The sequence below is a fragment of the Helicoverpa armigera genome, chromosome 18 (assembly GCF_030705265.1).
Source record: "Helicoverpa armigera isolate CAAS_96S chromosome 18, ASM3070526v1, whole genome shotgun sequence".
Taxonomy (NCBI): Eukaryota; Metazoa; Arthropoda; class Insecta; order Lepidoptera; family Noctuidae; genus Helicoverpa; species Helicoverpa armigera.
The window spans coordinates 967827-992676 of NC_087137.1; the positions used below are offsets into that span (position 1 = coordinate 967827).

Here is a 24850-nt window from a genome sequence, read left to right on the forward strand (position 1 = left end):
CCACAAAAAGAATACAGGAGTCAATAATATGAAAACTGTGTGTAAAATCTATACACGTCGGCGTTCCTCTAATCCCCCTGAGACTCGGGGGATAATGCCTAAGAAGTGTGTATAATTTGAGCGGCGTTTTTCATCCCCAATCCCCCATCCCCCTAAGGATTGGCTGTGTAAATACAGAGTTAAAATTAGGGGATATATAATATAATATTTTAATGCTTCACTGGCGAGGGCTATTAGCTAAGGAAAAGTAAAAAAATGCTTACTTATTATTTTTTCTCTTACCTTTTTTTATTTAGTGATGATGTTACTATTTAAAGTCAAGAAATTGACGCTGGTTCCTTTAAGGAGCCTCATTTTAAAATTAGTTCCCAAAACGGGAACGTGTTTGGCTACTCATTGGGGTCCTACGTTTTGATGATGAATGAAGATTGACTTTAAAAACTTAACGAGGTTGAAGAGACTGAAAAATAATAAAATGAATTTTACCTGTTGGTCCAATTAACAAGGTCAAGAGGACAAACAAGAATACATGAAGTAACTGCCATTAGTATACCAAACCTAGGTGAACATCAAACGCCTAGGTATCTCAAAATATCTTGTGTTCGTAAGCGAATAATGTGGTACTAACGAATATTTAATGGCCCGCACAGACAGTGTCTGTTACCTATCTCTTTAAGGTGATATAGTAGTAAGAAAATAGTTTAGAAGTCAATGAATAAAATACTCAGTATTTGTAGAAAATGTAGGAGAGACTTTCTGGCTTCTGACTACGACTAAAAACCGCATCACTATCCTCCTGCCCTTATCCCATTTTTACATTCGGGGTCGGCGGAGCATGTTTTCTTCTCCCATACTCTTCTGTCTGACGTCATCTCACAAGTAACATTCTTTCTAGCCGTTTCGACGTTCACATAATCCATCCGTCATATATTCATGCTCATCACCTTCCTCAAAACAAATGATAGCTGAGACCAACGAAAAAGTGCGGTCCGAAACATGGAGGAACTCTTTATGACAAGATGGTGACCCATCCACAGATCAACAGTGCCAAACGAGTGATTTTTGACGTAGTTAAAAAAAGGCTGTTACATAGCCACCGGCTAGCAGATAAATAGAGCCAGTATATACATATATGTGTAAAATATTGCAACAGTGCAATATTACAACTACGGTCAGATTAACAGTTAGCGGACGGAGTGCGTTTTAATAAAAGTGCAAGCTGAAATTAATTTAAACCGTACATGGTGGTAACATGAGATGTTTCTCATTAAAACGAGTTCCTATTACTGTGAACTGGTGCTAGAATGGCTGGTTTTTCATTTTCTGGTCATTTTTGTGGTTCAGTAAATTGTCAGAGCATTTTTTTTGCTGGGTGTGTATAACAATCTAAATTAATATAAAGCTGAAGAGATTGTTAGTTTGTGCTTAAACGTGCTAATCGAAAGAATGTGTGATGTTGGATGGCCCACTTTTTGAGAAAGGTTATATAATTTACTTTTTATGCGGAATTCTCAAACCGTTCGCAGAAGTTAATCCAAATGCACCATGGAGTTTTGACTACTATTCGATTAGGATTACTGATTTTTGTTTACCCTAACATAAAATAAATTACACGTGGTTACATATCTAACCAAGGTCATAAAAATCTTAGCTGTAATTTGCGGCTGGCCTACACATGTAATCTTATAATACCGTTACACAAATATTTACCTACTCTGTGTAAACTAACGTGGTTGGTAGGGAAGAGTGTTAGTTTTGTTTTTTTTTGCCGATTTTTTTTATGATACCACGATGTAAGGTTTGGGAATTGCAATTAGTTAGTTATTCTTTTTTCTTAATTTGGATACTAGAGTAATCTAATAGATCTCAACCTTTTGCTCTATGAAATATGGTTCAAAATAACCTGTCACTGGTTGCAATGTCTAATGTACTCTATGACTCTTCAAAATGTGCACCTATTGAAAGACAAGAATCTATGCTTATTTATTATTTTATGGAAATCTAAATCTGAGCTGTTAAGTAATTAGCCAAGAGATCCTTCTTATCGTTAACGCTATATCTATTTTGTATATACCTATGTAGTATGAGAAACTTTCCCGTAGGTACCCAAAATGAGTTTTCAAACTCAGGTAGACAAACAATTTGAGACTAAAACCAGCTCAAAATAAAACACAATCTCCTTTGTCTACTAAAATGTACTGCTAAAAGCTTCCGAATGTCAAAGGTGAATGAAAACTGATGCATGCCTGAAAGAATACGTGGATCAATCTTTTCGGCTTGGGTTTATTAGTTTTTGGACTGAGTGATATGAATTTTGAGCTACTGTGAAATTTTTGCATGGTGATAAGGCTGAAATAGTGTCAATTGATTTTTATTGATTGGTGTATTGTGTTTAAAACTACAAAACTTTCTCGTGTGTATGTTGTATTTTTTTTAAAGTTCATAGGTTAGTTGTTAATTTTTGCTACACTGCTGTTTAACTTATGTAAAAAAATGACATAGTTTTATTACTCTGAAAACATTTTAAAATATGGTGGAATGTTTTACAATATATCATAGTGTAGTCACTTCATTCCTTTAACCATAATCTAATGCCACGCTATTCGCAAATGGCTAGTCTTTATCAGTGAACCCAGCATAAAAATAGTCTTCACCTATGTTGGTATTTTTGAGATTGGCGCTGGTCAATAACCTCGTTGATGACTTGCGTAGTGGGTAGACAATACACTTTGAGCTATATCACTATGTGGAATGAAATATAAGAGTTCAAATAATCTGTCCATCTTCCCTTCCCTTACGATATTTTTCAAAGTACATACCACCATCGTTATGTTATCTGAATAAAAGTTCAGAATGATTTAAGCAAATCGAGTGTCATTCGATTTGCTTAACCACAATGTTCGACAATCTAATAAATTGAACTAAATTATGCCAAAAGCATTCTTTGAAATTGGGGTAGACTTTCAACTTAAACTACAAATGACGTAATATAGTTACGGTTTTCAATAAACTCTTTGATAGTATTTTAACTAACCAAAAAAGAAAGAGGTACAATTCGCATATTTGTATGTTTTTTTTACGTTTGTTCGTGTATATAGTCTTTTTTTAAATTTCCTAAGACTTCTTGGTATTTATTTTTTAATGTAAATAACGTTTGAGTATCAAAGACTTCTCTTAGCATCGATCGTATAACACATCCTATCTCATAACCTCAGATCGCGTTCAAAATCTTCAAGAAACAAAATCTTAAGTAAACATTAATAAAAATACATAAAAGAAACATTATTTCTACTGCAATAACACTATCCAGAAATCTACAATTTTGAAAAGAAAAAACATTTACACTTTATAAAGGTCAAAATACGCTGAAACGAAGCGTTCATCTTTATAGCTGTGAAGTTATACGAGTGACTGACTGATTGACTGACGGACAGACAAGGTACAGTTTTAACAGGTGAGCTTCAGAGATATTTCGCAGGGCCTTTGAATTCAAGTGTAAACAGAATTAGTTGAAATCTAAATCTGTTATGGTAGCAAAATCTATTTTTGCGACTTATATTTGAATTTAGAATTAATATTGTTAAACGTTGTTTAATCTTATTACATGAATTTGATTAAACTACTTCGTTGAACTGCCATAATTTGCTTTGAAAATGTTTAAAAACAATAGCATGCTTTTCACAACCAAATTCTTACACTAAAAAGGTAACAGCCCATTAACAAATTTAAAAAAGAAATATTAAAAAAAAAAAAAACGAAAAGACACGCTTTTTGTCATCAGATCTCAGAGATCAGATCGGAATCGAAGACCGGGAAGTGGGTCAAATATAGATTCCAAGATGTTCTAACATACATAGTTACAAGTGAAGCTAATATGTATAAGCGTGTTAAAAAAGCTAACATCCCATTAACAATTTTTTTTAAAATAGGCACTTAACAAAGTGCAAATGACGTTTAGTAAGCTTTGTACCAAACCCGCCTCGCCGCCAGTGTGCCACCAGCCTTAATCTATTTTTAAAAGCACGGACCGCAAATAACTAATTATTTAGCCGCATACGAACGACCCTGAGCCACAGTTTACTGCTCTATAAAGATATACAAAAATCTCCGCAATTTTCATAAGAAAAATTAGGTAAATTTTTTACTGTTGGGTTTAAGATTTGATGCTGTTTTTTTGGAGTGTAGTGTACAAGAAGATTTTTTGCTAAACGATATTTATTTTTTGCACATATGGATTTAGTGTAGTTTAAAATAATGTACAATTACCGTTACAAAAGAAGTTGAATGATATGATGTTTTGCAAATATAGGTACATATTTTTTTGCAAATTAGTCATTTTTTTATTTGAAATGCAGCATAAAGTCAGTGTATCTTATCTGAAGAAGAAACACCGAAACTATCACAAATGATTCAGTCTCTCTTAAACTCCATACGTAATTATGTAGATGATTAAATAGTGTGTTCCCTATAATGCAAGTCAAATCACGAAAAACAACCAGTCTAAGTTATAATAAAGACTTCTTTCACAACTATAAGTAATACACATTTCTCATGCATTGACTATCTCCTTCAGAAATGTGTGTCGAGTTCAGACTGCGCGCGCAGACGCGTGTCTAAAGAGTTTAGAATTTTTAAGTCGGCTGAAGTATGTCTCCGTCGAATGCCGATTGAATGTCGCATGCTTATCGTTTGTACGCAACCTACATTTGCTTGCGTGAGACCGCTCCGTTTGTACCCGCCCTTTAGATTGAAAACTTATTTCTTTTAATGTTGGCTTTTTCTATTTTAGTAATGGGTTGTACTGTTAACGCTTCAGTGTATTTGTTTTTTGTACTGTACTGTTTTTTGGTTTCTGCTTGTTAGATTCTTTTGACGCATCTATCTAACGTTTTACATGCCGCGTGATTCAGAAATTATTTTCTGATGTCTTCAATATTTAAAAAAAAAAAACAATATGTATTTTTAAATCCGTTCGTAATTACACCTCTTCACAACTGTAATTACAAAAACGATAAAATGCAATAAAAATGTTGAAACTCTACCATGAGCACACTCGATAGCGCATTTAATTAGGGGTAATTATTCCTACTAAATTCCAGTACACAATATATTGTAGGTACTTTAAACCTATTCAGACCCTGATAGGCATCACTAGTTCCACGTAAAATCGTGATAAAAGAAAAACAAAAGCGAATCAATAGGTATATCAGAGGGTCGCGTGACAACGCCATATAACCATATAGAACATAGCGAACACATAGGTTTTATGTGGGACCCAATATGCCGTAATATAAATCTATGGAGATCAGCCTATGTTGGTATTGAACACGATGAGTTTTGTGAATAGATAGGTGTCTGTATGTGTATGTAGAAGCAACTTAGGAGTAACAGTGTTAATAATCTTTAAGAAATTTTGAATGGGACGTTAATTCTTTAACATATTTGATTGAAAATATTACCTTATGTCTGAATGATTGGGAAAATGGCTCACCTTTTACAGGATATTAGTAACATGTCTACATACATACATGTTGAAAAGTAGACTATAAAATTGGGTTCCGAAAAGCAGTTGTTCTAATATAAAAATCATTAGATTGTTGTTTATCATCTGCATATGTATGTTACCTTCTTCTAGCTGTGTAAAGGTCAGTTTTCAGTCTTACTGGATGCAGCTGTACACCAGTGTTTTTTATTAAAGGAGCGACAAGATAAACAGGCATTACGATACATTTTGTAAAGCTGATTGTCAGACGTATGCTAGTCACAAGCTACTCAAATTGTAACGTATGCAGTTCAATAAATCTATTTATAAGTATTGTTCTATTTGTAAAATCCCCTTCAATTCAAAACAAACACTTATAACATTGACTGTACCTCGTTGAGTTAACTGCCAAAATAAACCAATAAATCAAAGTAATCGGTTATAAAATTAGCTTGATGTTTCATATTTAGTAGGAACAGTTTAATTTTAACCATAGCTTTGAATTCCCGCGCGTGGTAAATTGATCGATTTTAAATCGGGTTACGGAAATATAGTAAATGCAGTTTTGAATCGAATCGTTAATGTTTTTATAGCGGCACAGCCAATTAAAATCTTGTTTGTTCTTTGGTACAGTTTAATGGTTGAATTAATTAATTAGTTCGGTAAATGTTGAAGGAAAATCATGTTTTATACTATTTTTTTAATTAGTTTAAAATAAATTGTGAGATTGAAAATTTCTTTATATTTTTAAAAATTCTGCTCTATCAAATGTGAGTTCTAATAAATATGAATGAATAGCAACTAAGAAAAACTGACTTTAAAATGCTTTAAAATATTAAGAGACACAACATATTTGAAATATGTTCACCTCATCCCTTACAACTGATCATACCAAAAACAAAAGACAACACATGAAAACCAGTTCTCAAACTTGGTCCAGCTTTATAAATATACAGGCTAAAATAAGAGTGAAAAGAAAACAAAAACACCGAGTTGGTCATACATTCGTAATAAACTAACATACAGATGAAAACTGCAATTTGTTGCCTACTGCCCGTTAGTTGCATAGTTATTTATTACTTTACAACCAAACTACTGAAGACAAACAGGTATGGATGTTGTGTTTATGTGAAGTTAAAGGATATGTTTGATTTTATAATAAAGTAAAAAAAACATATTTTGGCGACCTGTTTCCGAAATATTAAGCGTCATAAGCTAGACACAAATTATTTACAGACCATTGAGCTTTTCTATTGCTCCTTAAATACCAACTTTCTAACCCATTGACTGATTTTACTTAAATAAAAAAATATTATTTCTCCTTCTTTTCGTTTCTACTTTAATTTCAAAAAAAAAAATTCTGACACAACCTTTCAAGACTCAAAATTTATATAAACCAATCGTTCGATGATGATACACTTTCATCACTTCTTTGCAAGACCATAGAAAAATTGCCAAATTCTTTGACCATCACCCGTATTTTCGTTCGCCACAAACAAAACAAATTTAGCCCACATTAATTTATTCGTTTTGCAAACTTGCCACAATCTAGCTACACTACAGTTTACACAGCCCGGCACGCCCAACAAACAAGAATATAAAAGCTATCACGTTGAATGGAAACCCATTGTGTGCTGTGACGTAGCTAGATATCTGGGATTTAGGTTACCACGTTATGGTTGATGAAATTCTGATTGGCTTGAACACCCCTATTTTTGAATTTTCAATTTTGAGTTGGTGGGAGACCATTACATGCCAAACTCATCTATTCCTTTCTGCCTGTTTCACTATTCCATCAACGGTATGCTTTCCATTTAAAACATTTTAGTAAAAGATCATGTACCCATCTTATCATCTCATCTGCCTAGCCTTTTCCCAACTATGTTGGGGTCGGCTTCCAGTCTAACCGGACGCATCTGAGTACCAGCTTTTTAGATGGAGCGACAGCCTATCTGCATTTACCCAAACAACCCTATTTTTATCAAAATTAGACGAGCTGAGAATACCATCAAAATTATAAATCAGTGCGGTCAAAAAATATAATTTACAAAAGTAAAACCAAATGTTTGTAAAAGATAAAAGAAATAAATAAAGTATCAAAATGATCAGTGGGTGTTTAAAGTCAAATAAAGGTGGTCTATAAACATTTGTGTCAACATCTTCATTCCAAAACTTTTCCTCGCTTATATTATGATTGGCACTAGCCTAAACAGACGCATCTCAAAATATAGCATTTTACACCTTGGCATATATTTTCAGTTATTACTGAGAGCCTAAGTTTAGTCTAGTGTCAGGTCTTCATCTTCTGATGATGTTTTAATTTCTTTTTGATAAACAGAAGTGTGATGAGAATATCCTGGATGGATATATTTATTTTTGAACATTAAAAATTTACGCCTTATGTTTAGGTGTTTAGTTAAAAGATATAAATCAACTTATTTTTGCACGGTATCTATATATGAATGTTCGTTAATTAATTGATAGCTGAAATGCATCATAAATATTAGAAACTTTAATAAAAGTAAATTAAATATAAAATATACTATTAATACAAACAAAGCACAAAATAAATGATTGATGATAGCGAGTGGAACAATCAATATCAAATTGTACCTTATTTTTGACAAAGGAACATACAAAATATTTTCACAGAAGGTAACTTGTTGATTAATGGGCTGTCAGCATCAGAAAGCGGCCGTAAGACCAAATTATTCTATTAATTAAAGCTGTATAAGAATATTTACCGACATTATAGAAGATGAATATAGGACCCAGGTTTATTCCTTGTGGCACGCCATAGAGTGATGAAGTATCAATTTGCAGAATTGTTACATAATTGTATAATTTCCACTTTTTTGTTTATTAAATACTTTTTAAATCCTTGATCCAATTCACTTTTTTATTTTCAACTACCAATATAATTTTGTTAACCAAGGCGTACGTATGGCGTACATGACAAAGCATTTTCCGTAATGTTTGCTGACCAAATCATGTTTTAAGATTAATGGCATATTTATGGCATATGCTTTATCCGCTATTTATATGATATTCTCGTTGTTATTTTTATGTCTTTATGTTTCTTAATTGTTATGTTCGTTACACTCCAATAGAAAGTAAACCACTTTACGCCATCCTTAAATCAATTGACGGTCCAATCGCCACAATTCCATAAATTGATCGTGGAATCTAAAATCAGCATTGATTTATTTTAAAAATAAATCAGAGCCGTTTTAAGATTGCTCATATTTGACTTGGCAACGGAACCTCAGATTTTCCAGTCGATTTAAATCATAAAAATTGTCTTGTCCGAACCAGCTCACGACAACTAAAGTTAAAAATTTGGAACCTGCATTTCGTATTCAGCTTTTGTTGGCTCCGGTAAACTGAAACTTGGCAGCGTTTTTGACATCAATATTTTGACGCCATCGCTTATACTTATGCAGGTTTAACTTTATTCTAATAACTTTGAATTAAAACAGCTACTTTTTAGATTACGTACGATTCCGACTCGCATTTGGCCGGTTTTTTATCTGCATGCTATAGACTTCGGTAATGTAAGTGCTTCTTTTTCCTCTTACGCAAAGTAGGTTTGTTGAATTCTTGCAAAGTATTTCGGCATTTCAAGGAATTGTTTGAAAGTTTTCTGTTTCTGTTTTTATATTTTCTGTTTTTACATTATTAATGTACAAGTAAAATATATATTCATAATTCTCCTATCAATAATGTTATCGGGCTATGCATGAGATGTAGTTGATAACCGTATTATTATGCTGTGGCAAGGAGACTAATGATACAAACTTGATTTTGGAAATATCGTTTCTAGCCTTTTAGCTGTCTTATTTTCTTTTTCTATCTTTTTGATTGTTCTATACCATTATTTAGCAATAACAACCACTAAATTAGCAATCAATACTTCCAAAACCAAAAACAATTACTTCACCAAATCTATCATTCGTACCTTAACAATAGTAATTAAAACTACGAAATTGCTCAGAGATTCATTATCTGCCTTCACAAATGACCATTACAAATGGTTCTGTCTGCTAGTCTCAGAAAGTCCATTTAAGACTAGATCTCTCTGATGACATCATGAAACCAACTGTGAAAGCGGCACAAAGGCTTTCAAACACTACTCTGAAACAGAAAGGGATGGCTGTGAGTGAAATGGTGTTACTATGTTCTTTGGACAGAAATCAGATGTGTCAGCGTGTGTTGTACATTTTATGTAGGGTATTGCAGAGAATCTTAAAGTACGCGAAGAAGGCCTAGTTGTTGAAGTACCATTTAAATGTTGTTGGCTATTTTTGTGGAATCGTACCTATATGTATAGACAAACGTTGATACACCTAAAAGTGCTGGTATTGGTCTTATCGTCATTTTTTCGAATTGAACTCAGTGTGTATATGACTCTTAATATGAATTTTAAAACATAGTTAGACTTAGTTTGACTATTTGCCAGATTTTGCGGCTTCTTAATTTAAAGCTCTACAAAATTTTACACCCCAGATCAACAGTTTCGTCATTGAAAAAGGAATAAGCGAGCATATTGTCCCAAAAGAAAAAATATGCCTATATACCGATCGAATTGAGTACCTACCTATGTCCTTCTTTTTAGAAAGTTGGTTACAGAAGGTGTATCAAGCTGTCATAGATAGTTTGAGACATAATTAGACAAGGCATTATCTCCTTTGAACTTGTCAATCAACTCAGTGAATATTGTAATCTATTTTTGGAATCTAATTCTGACCCAAGCTTTATATAGCATCCCCTTAGATCGATACTATAATATGTATGTATGTGTATAGTGCCACCAATGACTGTGTTTCGGATGGCACGTTAAACTGTAGGTCCCGGCTGTCATTGAACATCCTTGGCAGTCATTACGGGTAGTCAGAAGTCAGTAAGTCTGACACCAAACTAACCAAGGGGTATCGGGTTGCCCGGGTACCTGGGTTGAGGAGGTCAGATAAAGCACTGGTACTCAGCTGAATCCGGTTAGACTGGAAGCCGACCCCAACATAGTTGGGAAAAGGCTCGGAGGATGATGATGTGTATAGTGCTTATTCTACACCGATAGGTACTGTTACAGATGTTGAATTATTGCTTTTTAAATTATTATGTAGTTCTGACACAGGTGCTCAATAAGACTCTTAAAGCTGATAGTCCGTTGATACCTATAAATATATTTGGGTACGAATGTATAACACCTTTTATTGAGCGTAGTTTTTCGGCTTTTACGAGATTTAGTCGATTATGAAATATCGACGAAGATTTTCCTAGTATGGTTTTTATTGATTTTCATAAGTTTTATTTTAACTTGAAGTGAAAAACTCTATGCCAATGCTTTACTGCATGCGTAAGTACAACCAGTTAATAAAAATACTTTCAAAAGTGATGAGAATTATAAATTCTACACATTAAAAAGTCCTTGATAAAACACAAGTCATCATCCGTTTATGAAACTGAAGTCACTTATTCTACAGGTCTAATGCGTTTTCTATAGTAAGTAATAAAAATTATTACAATCATAAAATTTCAATGAACCCAATTATTTTCTTTTAACAATCTACAATGAAAGCGCAATAAAAATAAATTATAGGTACATTTAACTGTATCGTGACAAAAACGCGACAAAATTTTTATTATTAGTAAATATAGTAGCTGAGTGTGACTCCACAGTCAGAACAAAGTATTACTTAAAAATATTACATTACAATTTCTGAGTTTGAACACGCAACAAAGTAATTTAATTTACGAACCTGTGTTTAGGAGGTTCTGTGGGCTCTATGCGGCACTGCCAAACGCACATCAAAAATTCATATATTTTTATACAATAAAAAAAATCACTTAAAAAGAAAAAAATCACACCACACTATCACTAGGCTGTCACAATGTTATGTACACTTTAATTTCGAATTTCATGTTTAGTTTTCTATGCGGCCGACAGGCGGCGCTGGCGTGCGTTTCTCACCGCGGCTGTCTACACACTAACGTCTGACTGCCTGATTCGCGCATGCGTCGTTGTTCCTACACCCGATACCTACATTTCATTTTGTAATGAACTGAACTTTTGTACACAACAGTCGAAAACAGACCCTATTACTTACACCTTAGGGTTCAAATTTAGTTTTGACAAAATTAAAGGGTGCGATCTGACTTCGCACGTCTTCTTTCTCACTTCCACTAACGATGTCCACATGCATTTGAATTTTAATTGAGTATATCTATGTGTTTGTATAGGAAACAGTTTTCAAGTGTTTATGCTAATGGCGAGTGTGAAATTGCTGTGACACACCAGTGATTAGGGACAATAAAGCTTCTGAAAGTTAATAAAATAAAAGTAAGTTTTAAATGATAAAATATTAAAATGAATTTGAAAACTAGTCTTAGTACAAATGTATGGAAATTTACTTAATTTGTGCGCACATCATGTTCTCAGATTTTAACTCTTTTTTGGTAGAGTCATTATTAATATACCCAATTGTCACATCAAACATGAAGTAATCTTAAGGCACGATTTCCTAAATTCCAAACTAATTAACATTTTACCACATTGCCTTTTAAGACAATTTCATAAATTAAGTTCACAATACAAGTAATTTCACCAAAAGCCAAATATAACAAATAGCTATAAGAAAAGAAAAAAAAAACTCTTTTTCTTAAAAACTTTTTCTTTTACCGACCTTTCAGCCGTATTTTAAATAATAGCGTTTTCCTTTTATTTTTGGGGTTGTTATAGGAACCTTAGTATATAAGGGGTGGTTTTCACGTAAGGCAGTGTCGTGTTCAGGGTAATAAGCAAGGCAACCCATTGCCCCAGTTAAAGTTTCCTAAAAGAATGGTAAACGCACGTTCCGACGCAGGTTAGGGTAAAAAACTATTGTGTAATATTTTTGGTTTAAGAAATTACTATAACACCCTTGAATACATCGATTTTTTCATTACAAAGAAAGTTCAATTAAAGGACAATTTTCATACTGTATATCTCACTAATTTTTGGCTAAAATCAGACTTTGTGTGCTGCCTATGATATTGGCGCATCGAGACAAATTATAAGACGTAAGTAAGTATTATTTATCAGTACCGCTCTACATAAGCATTTTGTCTAAATAGTGCCATAATAATAAACCGGCAATTGAAAATAGCAGTGTGTGTGATAAAAATTGTCAGCTACATCCGGTTAGACTGGAAGACGACCCCAACACAGTTGGGAAAGGGCTAGGAAAATTATGATCATGTATCTCCATGTATCATCAATACTTACGTTCCACAGTATTCTTAATTTATCTATGCTTCAGTTAAAATACAAGCCTTCTAGTACAACGTTCGCGAAAAACTAGACACCGACACCTACAATGTCGCATAAACTAACGGTTTCAAGTACCTATATGTGTCTGAGACGAAAATAGCAATGTACATAATAGATGATGCCCGTCAACTTGAAATTGTCTCGGGGTTAAGCCTCCTGTAGTACTAGTTATGCCTAAGGAGTCACTTGTATTTGAATTACTGCAGATTCCTGTTAGGTACTTAGGTATTATAATCGAGGTTTTTGCGATGAAAGATTGTTCGCCATACCTAATTTATAAACTCTTTTGCAAAAAAAGCGGGCACCTATGCGAAATCTTGGTTTTAAGGACTTTATGTGTATTTCAAAGGGTTTTAACGATTGTAGTATGTTTCTAGCATTGAAAGGGTTAGCCAATCATGCGTGAGAGTGTATTCTAAATTTGAATTTTGTATAATTGCTAAGAAATTGGTTAAACCTTGTTTTGGACTAATTGCTGGCAGAATGTTCGTCGGTGTTTTGAAAAGTTTTTGAAGTGATTTTCAGAAAACTGATAATGCAGTCTTAATAAATGATTAATGTACCTTTTTCTTAGATCAAAACATTTTTGAAAAACTATGCGTATTTGATAAAATTTTCACCTGCTCTAAATTGGCTATTCTGATGATTGATGGCAATGTTAAGAGTTTCGGTATTTTAGTGTAAAGCGCTCTTCTGTTTAGATATTACACCCACGTGTTTTAAAATATCGCTTTTTCATAATTAAACACTATTTAGAGGAGTATCAGTACATTGGGCTGCGACAAAACCAATTTAAAGTAAGCAGTGCCGATCACAACTCGTCTCCTTTCGGACTTTAACATTTATAAAAATCTTGAAATTCTATAAAATAACGAAAATAGCGCATAGACTGTGAGCACGAGGTCTTAAGGTCTCGTAATCACTGATTTTCAAGCAACCTCGTCTCTTGGGAAACTCCGTAGACCTCCGAAGATCTATGAGTCTGAGCGTTCAAATAGCGTGTTTTCATCCCACTGACATTTTATTAAATAAACTTGCCTGCACCGAGATTTCCTAGCATCTACAGCACTTTCCTGCTTAAATCATAACAATAATTGGCTATCTGCTCATTTCTTAAGAAACATACGTTTGGCCAATAATTTTGAATTTTTGACTCCCTTTCAGCCAAATCATCATTTAGTAACTCGATACCTATGGAGTTATAGAGAGCTTCAACGCGGCAATAATTAGACTTTTTAGATAGCTTACCTTCCTCATCATTTTTCATGTGGTTAATTTTAACATTTATCACAAAATTTGGTATTTTTTAAATGTCAAAGTCTGATAGGAGACGAGTTGTGATTGGCACTGCTTACTTTAAATTGGTTTTGTCACAGCACAAAGTACTGATACTCCTCTAAATAGTGTTTAATTATGAAAAAGCGATATTTTGAGACACGTGGGTACAATATCTAAACAATAGAACGCTTTTTACGAAAATACCGAAACTCTTAACATTGCCATCAATCATCAGTATAGCCCCTTGAGAGCAGGTGAAAATTTTATCATATACGCATAGTTTTTCAAAAATGTTTTTATCTAACAAAAAGGTACATTAGTCATTAATTAAAACTGCATTATCATTTTTTTGAAAATCACTTCAAAAACTTTTCAAAACACCGACGAACATTCTGCCAGCAATTAGTCCAAAACAAGGTTTAACCAATTTCTTAGCAATTCTACAAAATTCAAATTTAGAATACACTATCACGCATGCTTGGCTAACCCTTTCGATGCAAGAAACATACTACAATCGTCAAAACCCTTTGAAATACACATAAAGTCCTTAAAACCAAGATTTCGCATAGGTGCCCGCTTTTTTTGCAAAAGAGTGTATTATGGAGCTAATGTCAAAATTCTATTTTCAATCGCAAATTAAGTGATTGATAGGGAAGGTATAGAAATCAAAAATGAAGAAATAATGGCTAGATATTTTTACTTGACATTTAAAAGTGCTAAAAATAATAGACTTTCAGAAGTTCAAAAAAGTTCTAGTCTACCAGAGTCGGTCTTGAGATTATTTTGACACCGATTTATATTTTTACTACAATATAATATTACACATTAAAGTTTAAAAACCTCGTTATAAAATAGAGCTTTCTATTCCTTTTCATGCATGATAATTTTACAAATACCTACTGCAACGTATAAAATGATAATGAAAATACAATGAACAATTCCATACTTACTTAAATAAATAAAAATAAAATGTAATTCATATTAACCTCTTTAAATGCAAGGCTATAAAATATAAACAGAAATATACCGGGAAAACGTAACTGCAGTACTGGGTACAGACAGTTTTTCATGAATATGCAACAGTAAAAAATTCCAGAAGCACATCAAAAGTATTAATGAAAGCCGTTTTCTTTAATTAAAAATACTTAATAGGCTTTTGAAATATGATTTAAAAACGAATTATCATTTATGTCCTTTTATTACCAACGTGATGTTGGTATATGCTTCTATCACTTTATCGGACAAAATGCTGAAAGAAATTGAAATGAAATCAGTTTCTTTACAGAACTGAATATACTTAGCTTTCAAAGAGTTAAGAAGTCGCATATGCGTTGCCACTCTAAACAACTAAAGCTCCATATAAATTGTCTCAAATTTTAACCCCTTATCGTAAAAAAGTGTGTAGATTGGTTATAGAAATCGCAGTAAGAGTATTTTCACATAGCAAAATACCCGTCGCGTGGTTCTAACTGTCATTGTTTCTACCTATAGTTGTCAATTATTTGTGAAAATCATCATTCTTTTCAAGGAAAAATTAAGCTGAATCATTCGACGGCATAATAACTGATATTTACTCAAAGATATTATTAAAGTTTGAAAAGTAACTGTAAGTAATTTTACTTTATAATAGCAAAATTAATTTCACTTTATTAGATTTATACTTTGAAGGATTACTTATAAATGAGTTAAATTATAAAGTTATTTGTTTTCCAGGCTTTCTTTGACCCTTTTAATTGAGAGCGATCCTCAATTGATAAATTAATTATCTAATAAGTTACGAGTTTTTGATGAAAATAAAGCTAACGCTATTTTATTTTACATATTTTCTTGTAAGAGTTAATTTTAACGATAAATACACCTCTATTAATAGGATAAGATTATTACCGAATTCTGAAAAAAGTTAACTTAAGTTTGTATATATTATGTGAGAGAAGAAAAATCTCTTTAATTTTATGTCTTTTGTTTAGATATGTTTAGAAGGACGATCATGTCACATGACCAGAGAGAAATCAGGCATAGGGCCGACATTCACATGCTCTCCAAAGCAAGAGTACACCAACCACCAACAACCACCAACTTCTAGACTCCGGGATGATTTGTAAAAGTTTTTTAAAACCCACAAAGCGATTTTCAACCGAACCCAAGACTCCATGCACAGCAGTCGCGCTTTGCTCATACTATACCAATAGAGCATTCATGAGACATCATACTATTTAACTACTATGATATAGAATCACGAACAGCCGTTACCAACACTTGCCAATTAATAATTAAAACTTCGCACATCAATAACATCTTACATACAAATTAGGGTTGCCAGATTACCTTAATAACTAATGTAGGATATTAAGAGAATGTCCTCACTTGATTTAGGTACTTTATGGCTTATATTGTCATATGAAAACAGTAACAGTTTTCGCCAAATAATGATGCGCGATTGTGTGTCGATATTTGTCACTTTTTCATACCAAAATGATGAATCTTTTCAGTAATCTAGTTTACGCATTGAAGCAATAAAAGGCTTTTTTATTCATAAGCAAGAAATAGTTTTCTGTACTATTATATTTCAGAATTATAATTCAGATTTTTCTTTCAATTTCACTTTCAGCCACCTTGGAGAAAACTTTAATATTTCAGTGAAGTCTTTATCATTTTTTTTTATGACATATACATCCATATATGTAAGTATTTAATAAAGCAGTGAAAGTCTAGTAGAAAAATACTTTATTTCTATACACATTCGTATAAGTACCAACCTAAGCAGTGATTACAACGTTTTCATTGAGAAACGAACCCAATAGCAACACGTCACGATAACTTTCCCTTACAAATCGATATCGATCGACTAACGATACAGTTTGGTAGTAATTACTGACGTATGACGTCATCATTCACGTCCTTTAGATTTTCTTCTACGTATCAAGAAGTTAATCGTAGTGTGACCTTCGATTTTTTATTTACAAATAGCTTTTGTCGATACTAAGCGTTATAAAGTGCCTTTAGCTTTCTTGGATGAATGATATAACTGAAAGATTGTATTAAGTTGTTGCTTTTTCTTTTACGACGTCAAAAATCATCAAATGACCCTTCCCGCTCTGGGTTAGCAGCGGTGAGGGAGTGTCAGACTCTTACTGACTAAAAACCGTCGTGTTCCGTCGTAGGCCTTTTATGTACCAGGGCCGCGGTAACTCTTTCGAACAACCCCGCAGCCATCAAGTTGTAGTGTCTGACATTAAAGCATGCACGCAAACAAGCAAACAAACAATATCTAGATAATATTAGTTTATATTAATCTGCCACTGTTTCATAGTTACTAAACTTTGTTTTCCATCTAAGTGTGAAAAATGTTTCAGTACGTAAAGGTTGGTTTGGGAATTTTTAGTAAGATTTATTGTCTCACTTTTGAGTTAGACAAGGTAAACTGAGTAAGACAAGATATAAATTTTTCTACAATGGTTGCTAAAGAGCTACACCACTACTTTCTGAGACATGGACGTATATTGAACATGAACACATCCATAAGCCAACCGTAGCAAGCACAAAATCACCCTCGGGATCAGCTTACACTTAGTTACTAAACCGCAAACTCATCCTAAAATTAGGTCCAAAATTACGAACTATATTACTAAAACCGCCTACCGAAAATTTCAATTCAACTAATATATAAGCCAAAGTGAGGCATTGTTAATGATTGTTGCCAAGTGTAATTTCCCGAGGGAAGCCGGGAGTAAACGTACTCGCAGACTACCAACTTTTAGTCGGCCGATAGTTTGCTTGGGCTTATAAGTCAGTATGAAGATGACTAGTAGTGCGCACATTAAGCCGGTACGTATCAGACCCACTCAAAACTTTGACTGTTATCAAGATTTTTTGAAATAAAAATATTGCCAACTAAGAAATAGTGGCGTCCAAGGTCGATTTAGACCACGCTGGTAGTTCTCGTAACGAGATCAGCCAGCAGCGCAGGACATAAATTATAGTGCAAGAGCATTTGCGCAGACACAGGTGCACTCACTATTCCTTCACTCTCATAGCCCGATGGGACGGAAAATCTGACCCGACCGAAGAGAGATCAGATCAGGATTGTCAACTATCGCCGACTGTAACTGTTGGCCGATTGTTTAGTCTGCGGTGTGTGGCTACTCTAATTGTATAAGTTTTAAATAATTAGCCACTATCCAACATGGCGGGTGTACACGATGCAATTAGTGAATAATGGCGTAATGTTTTAACTTGTATTTTGGGTTCTAGGATTAAGGTAATATTTTTAAGCGTCCATTTGGAAATGTATGGTTAGTGATTTTGTTTGTAAATAAAAGTGTAATACAAAATTAGTTGTTTATTAACGTTTCGCCCACGTGTAGAGGGAGAGTGTTTGTGTACCAGAGTAGTGTCAGCGTAAAAGCACGACAGGACAGACACAGATACCTACAGTTACTTTGCATTTATAATTATTAAGGTTATTGAAAGCCAGTTGCGCATCCCACGATCTATTTTTTTATTTGGCATTTTCATTATTGTGATATTAAAATCAAAGCTGACCAAGGCTATGCTTGCGTTTAATACATACAAAATGAAGATTAAGTAATGATTATGCTCACATATAATTTTACACTGAACCGTTGCGTCTGGAATTATAATTATTGTGACTAAACAAAACATTATCCAACTATTCAATTTCTAACACAACTCTCTTACACGTAACGACAAGCTGTATCGAAATATCATTTGTTAGTCCCATCCTATGCGACATCATGTTTTATTCATACTGAACACGCTACGGGAAGGGAAGGGGAGGGGAGGGGTAGGAAATGACGTCAAATGAGGGACCCAAGTAGGTGAGCTAGATTGCCAAGGCATTATATGAAAGAAGGTTGTCTTTGTCTATGGGTTGTCTATGGGTAGAAGCGTGGTAGGTAAAGAATGTATTGGGTTGACTGATAATGAGTTTGGTAACTGTATTACGGTAATTGAGTAAAATATTTGAAATGCTCTTTCTGAGGATCACCGTTATGGAGTTGTAGACTCTCTACATAGTGGTCAACTGTGTAAGTAATCAGTCTTTTTTATCGGTCACTATGCACTGGGCCCTTTTTGATTTTAGGTGTAGGTATAGTTGCATATTTGTTCCTAAATATTTTTAACCCCCGACGCAAAAACGACGGGGTGTTATAAGTTTGACGTGTCTCTGTGTGTGTGTGTGTGTGTGTGTGTGTGTGTGTGTGTGTGTGTATGTGGCATCGTAGCTCCCAAACGGATGATCCGATTGTAATGCGGTTTTTTTTGTTTAAAAGGTATGTCAGTCGGGAGTGTTCTTAGCTATGTTTGGTGGAAATCGGTTCAGGTCTTCAAGGTCATCAGCTCGTTTGCTAGATGTGATAGGAATGTTACACGCTCAGTTTACTTGCAAGTATATGTGGGATCTGAAATTTGAAACACTAATGTCTTTTGGAACCACTGAGCTGGTCTGCTGTTAGGGCACGAAGGTAGGAGACGTAACCCTGAACTGCCTTTTAGTAAACCCATCGAGTTTGGGCTCGTTGAATTTGTCTTGACGAGTTCTCTTCATGTTTCTGATTGACGAGAACCTGATGCTGGAAATGGGATGTGGCGGATGAAACCCTGGAATGCCGGAATGAAACGGATAAACCGATTTATATTTTTGCTTAAAATCTAGAATGTCCAAAGGTTAATCTTTATAGTTTCTCAATCTGTGCAATTCTCCAAGAGCCAGTTTGTCATGAGGATTGTTAAACAGCTTCCTTTGGCCGAGATCGCATATAGCGACCCCATCTTAAGATAAAATAAATTAAATGAAAGAAGGAAAAATTAAGGAGCTCCTTTAAAAAGCATGAAATAAAATAAAATTATAAATTTTAAAAAACCCCCGACCCAAAAAAAGTACGCAATAATTATGACAAAAGGTTAAAAACGCTAAACGCTATAAAAAGCAAAAAATAACTTTTAACACTACGTAAACTAAATTTTGACGTGTCGGGGGACCGCTTTTTACCTTCATAAATACTTACATAAATCAAATGATACCTACCTAATTACAACATTCGTTTACCCGTATCTAAAGTAATGAATTAGAGCGGTCCCCCGACACGACAAAATTTAGTTTACGTAGTGTTAAAAGTTATTTTTTGCTTTTTATAGCGTTTAGCGTTTTTAACCTTTTGTCATAATTATTGCGTACTTTTTTTGGGTCGGGGGTTTTTTATCATTTAGTTTTTCTAATAGGTAGGTAAAACTTTAAGGTGTTTACTTCAAGCACCAGCGAAAGCACCGTAGCGTTAAAAATTGCATGTTTTCAGGCGGAAAAATCTGTAGTAGTACAAACCTAGCAACATAACTTCCAGTCAATAATATCTACTTAGGTATCAATCTCAACAACTCACCGAGATACACTACAAACAATTGTTCAAAAACAAAAGCCGGGTAATTAACTGGCGTTTCTTTTGTTACGACTTAAAGAAAATATTCCTTCTTCTACACTAACAAGTGGCTTCATTTTTTCATTGCCTTTTGTCTTTATTTTTAATTCATCTGCTCAATGGTTCGCCTTCGAGATAAATAGGCAACTTTAAATACAAAGAAATGAACTTTGTCGATTATTTTTACTGGAAGAAATTGTAGCTTTTTATAGGCGAGTTTACTGTGAATAAACTTGTGAGTGTAAGCTTTAAAATAAAATAGGTCAGAACGAAAAAGATCTGTAGTCCAAATATGTATGATTTGATTATCATTTTTCAGTGTGTCAATCAAACACCAGGTCTATTTGAACTACTCGAAAATTATGTTCTGAGTATGGGTTCCACATTCAAACACATGTGTGCACTACCTTATTTTGTTAATGGGTTTTCATTTTCCAAAGTTACCAAAATGATGAAAAATACTTCTAACAATATAACCTAATTTTTCTTCAGCCTACTATCACTATGATAAAACAAGCTACATAAAGTTAATCTAGAGCACAGAGCATACCAAAAATCCACGCCCAACTTAACCAATAAATATTTTTTCAAAATAAAAACAACCTGGTCAAGTTAACTACTACCTTAACTGTTAGTTGTTTAACTTACAGAATGGTTTTAATATATTCTGGTATAAACGCTGCAACGCTTAGTTAGGCGATGCAAAGCAATGCATATTAAACGCATCTGGTTAAGGGCGTAGATACAATATTTTTTCACCTACATTTAAAGGTTTGATCTGTTGGTATAGTTTTAAGTATAACAGAGATTGAACAGAAGACTTTTGTGATTTCTCCTTTTTTTAAGAGTTTTAAGAGTAAAGCATAATGTTAGTCTAATTTTTTTCAACAATAAAATCCTCAATAAATATATATATATAGCTGTGTAGCTATCCACAAAATATTTATTATTATATCTCTTCTTCACCTGTTCATACATTGTAACCTCACCCTTACACGGGTCTGAAACGAAGAACAAATGAATCTACTAATGAGAACCGCAAGGGGGCCAATTATACAGCTTACCCCCTTGCCGGAGCTAGATAACGTTTTTATATTTAAATACCTAGGCTTCGGGGCTTTCTGCTTTTTAATAAACATTGGTTTTTATGCAAAAGTATTGAATTAAAAAGGTTGGTGCCAGTGGAACAGTGATACTGTAATTCCTATTTTTTGAATAGATATACCCTGTTGTTTGTTGGCATTTTATTTCAAACGTATGTATTTTTTTTCAGAGCTAAAATAAACGTAAGGTCTGCTGAAAAAACCTTTGTGTTCTGAATAAGTTGTCTAATTATTTTTCTAGTACTCTTCTATAAGTAGTATGTTACATGAGAAAGTGACTTTACTTCTTTTGGGCCCATAAAACTATAAACTTAACTACTAAAATCTACATACACATTAAAACGAAAATGTTTCATAAACAATCTTCTATATTTACGTACCTATTTTCATAGATAAGAACTATAGTCTGGTTACAGCTTAGCCGGACCTCTATTCATAGCCTAGACTAATCACTTAAAGCCCTTGGGAATTAAATTAAGACCCTCTGAATTCTCATCAGGTTTCTTGTTTGTCCTGTAACTTGGCTTTGAAAACGTGGCACCCATGTTGATGAGCTAGTTTCAATTTTGAGTTTAAGTTTTCACATATTTTAGGTCCAAGGTTTATCATTGCGTAAAAGTACTGTAGTCGGTATCTTTTATTGAAAAGGTTTAAATAGGCCATACTGCCATAGGCCCCAAATGGGATTTTTTTTTCATAATTTAGCTTGTTGTATTTTAATAGTATAATTTCAGTTTTTAAATGGAAATAACTTTTCGTAGTGTAGGTACTTGATTGTTCTATTTTTCTTGTCTCATAAACTGTGAACACAGACTGTTAAATAAATAAAATAATAAATTGACCTACTAAGCTTTTATTAATATTTATTCTGGACAAACATTACATGATAAATAAACCTGACTTAATAAATATTTTCATACTTTCTACTCAGCAGTTTTTTTCACACCGTAAATGAAAAAGTTATACCTATGTACCAACTAAAACAAGTAAAGTATTACCAGCTTATCCAATTCCATAGCTTCCTACCTTATATTATAAGCTACAATCTCAGCATCCAATCTTCAGAGCATAGCCTGAGAATTAAATTAAAGCTGCCTCATCGGAAGTTTCATTGACACACGGTAACGTAGTTAGCAACTCAGTTAGCAGGACTATCCGAGCCTGTGTCAATAATGGATCAGTGTTCGAGAGCATTCTCTTGGTGGCACGCATTTATTAACTGTGTATTTTGGAGGATTTTGAAGTGACGGGAATTAGTAATAATAGAGTGACGGTGAAGGTAGCACTTGTTCATGCCCCAAAAAAGTTGCTAAAAAATGAGACAACCATGACCTTTAAGGACTAAAACGTTTTTAATTAACATTCTCTCTTCATCATAATGATCATGATATCTGTTATTTGACACACGGTAACGTAGTTAGCAACTCAGTTAGCAGGACTATCCGAGGCTGTGTCAATAATGGATCAGTGTTCGAGAGCATTCTCTTGGTGATGCGGATTTATTTATTGCGTATTTTGGAGGATTTTGAAGTGTCGGGAATTTGGTGAAGGTAGCACTTGCTCATGCACCAAAAAAGTTGCTAAAAAATGGGACAACCATGACCTTTAACGACTAAAACGTTTTTAATAAACATTCCCTCTTCATCATTATGATCATGATGTCTGTTATTTGACACACTTTAACGTAGTTAGCAACTCAGTTAGTAGGACTATCCAACGCTGTGTCAATAATGGATCGGTGTTCGAGAGCATTCTCTTGGTGAGACGGATCTATTTATTTTGCTGCATTTGTCACGTTTAGCGTGTGGAAGGTTCAGATTTTAAATTAAACCCCACATTGTGAACATAAAAATTTATTTCCAAGGTCGCGATTCGAATGCCCGTCAGCAAAATTAATTTTGTTATATGGAGGTAAAGCGCGCTAGCACTGCCCTGGCTTCACGTGGAGAGAACTCCGTTGATGACGCTCAGCCGAGGAGGCGCTTCAGGGTGGACGACCCGCAGATGGTGATGCAGTATGGTAGAGGGTAATCGGTGCACGGTGCCTCTCGGTGCCTGTCGACGTTCGGCCAACGGATCAGCCGTGGCCCGGAGTTTAAGCCGAACTTTGAACCCGAACTTTGGACCCTGGAATTCACGTCCATTCAAATAAATGTCCATTTCTGATTGTCCTCCTCTGACTGTGTTTGCCGCGGAAGCAGGAAGTAGAAGCTCAGTGCGCTTAAGGCGAATGTGTGCAAATTCACAGTCAGAATCGGAGTTTACAGAGAACAGCTGAAATGTAATTTTATATAAAATGTATAAAACATATAAAAAAATAAGATGCAGGGATAAGCAAATGAAAAGAATAATCCTGACTGCTTATGATGATGAAAAAGGGCTACGAATGATGCTACAATGTGCAAAGCAAGAAAAGATGAAATCTGCAAGTCATTTGCCAACGGTCACCCAATAGGTGGGTGGTAGCAATTACACGAATTGTTCAACACTTACCCAATACGGGGAGATGCACTGATTCTACAATATAGAGAATAAGTTAAACGAAATTTGAAAAATATGTTTTCAAAATTATAAAATAAAACCGTTAAGACCACGATTAACGTCACGCACTAAGGACTGGCAAAAGTGACTACTTGTAAGGAGCGCGTGAACGTGTGTCTTCCGTGATGATATTTTAAAAATGGTCGGTTCGCTAAAGCAGCTAACCAAACTCACGGAACACGCCCGTGAATGAGTGGCGAACGAATCCGATTTGCATTGGTACAGCAGTCCAGGTAAAAGAATCGAAACCATATCACAATGACGTGAAGTCCAATTTGGCTCAACTTGCCGTTGCACCGATACAGATAATGACTACGTACTGTTTGTTTTTAAGTTTTGACTAAGTTACAATTTTTTATTTCTAGACCCAAGTTGTTATAATAAATATGAATTTAAAAATACGTTAATCAGTTTAGTAAAAGAAATAAATAATACTTAATTAACGAAACAAATAATTATACGCGTTTCTAAACGCAACCGTAGGTAGACATTACATTTATTTATTTATTTTTCTACCCACCTTGTATTAATATTTTGATTAAAAACAAAAGGCAAGTATTTTAAAACGTTGACATTAACGTACAACGTTACACATTTTGGCGGGGATTCGGTGTTACGTTTGCTTGTGTCGTCATGATTGACAACTTTCTATAATACCCCAAATTGTCCCATCATGATCATTAGGTTTAGTATTATCAAA

The 24850-nt window shown here is 34.1% G+C and overlaps 1 protein-coding gene across 5 annotated transcripts in view; it reads right to left on the minus strand.

The window, feature by feature from the left end:
• Nucleotides 1–11489, minus strand: part of LOC110376725 (potassium voltage-gated channel protein Shaw) — an 82946-nt gene extending 71457 nt beyond the window's left edge. For all 5 annotated transcript variants that reach the window (XR_007511623.2, XR_007511624.2, XM_049846146.2 and 2 more), the window contains exon 1: nucleotides 11242–11489. The gene's annotated coding sequence lies outside the window, so the exon portion shown is untranslated. The remainder of the gene's footprint in view (nucleotides 1–11241) is intronic.
• Nucleotides 11490–24850: the final 13361 nt, after the last annotated feature.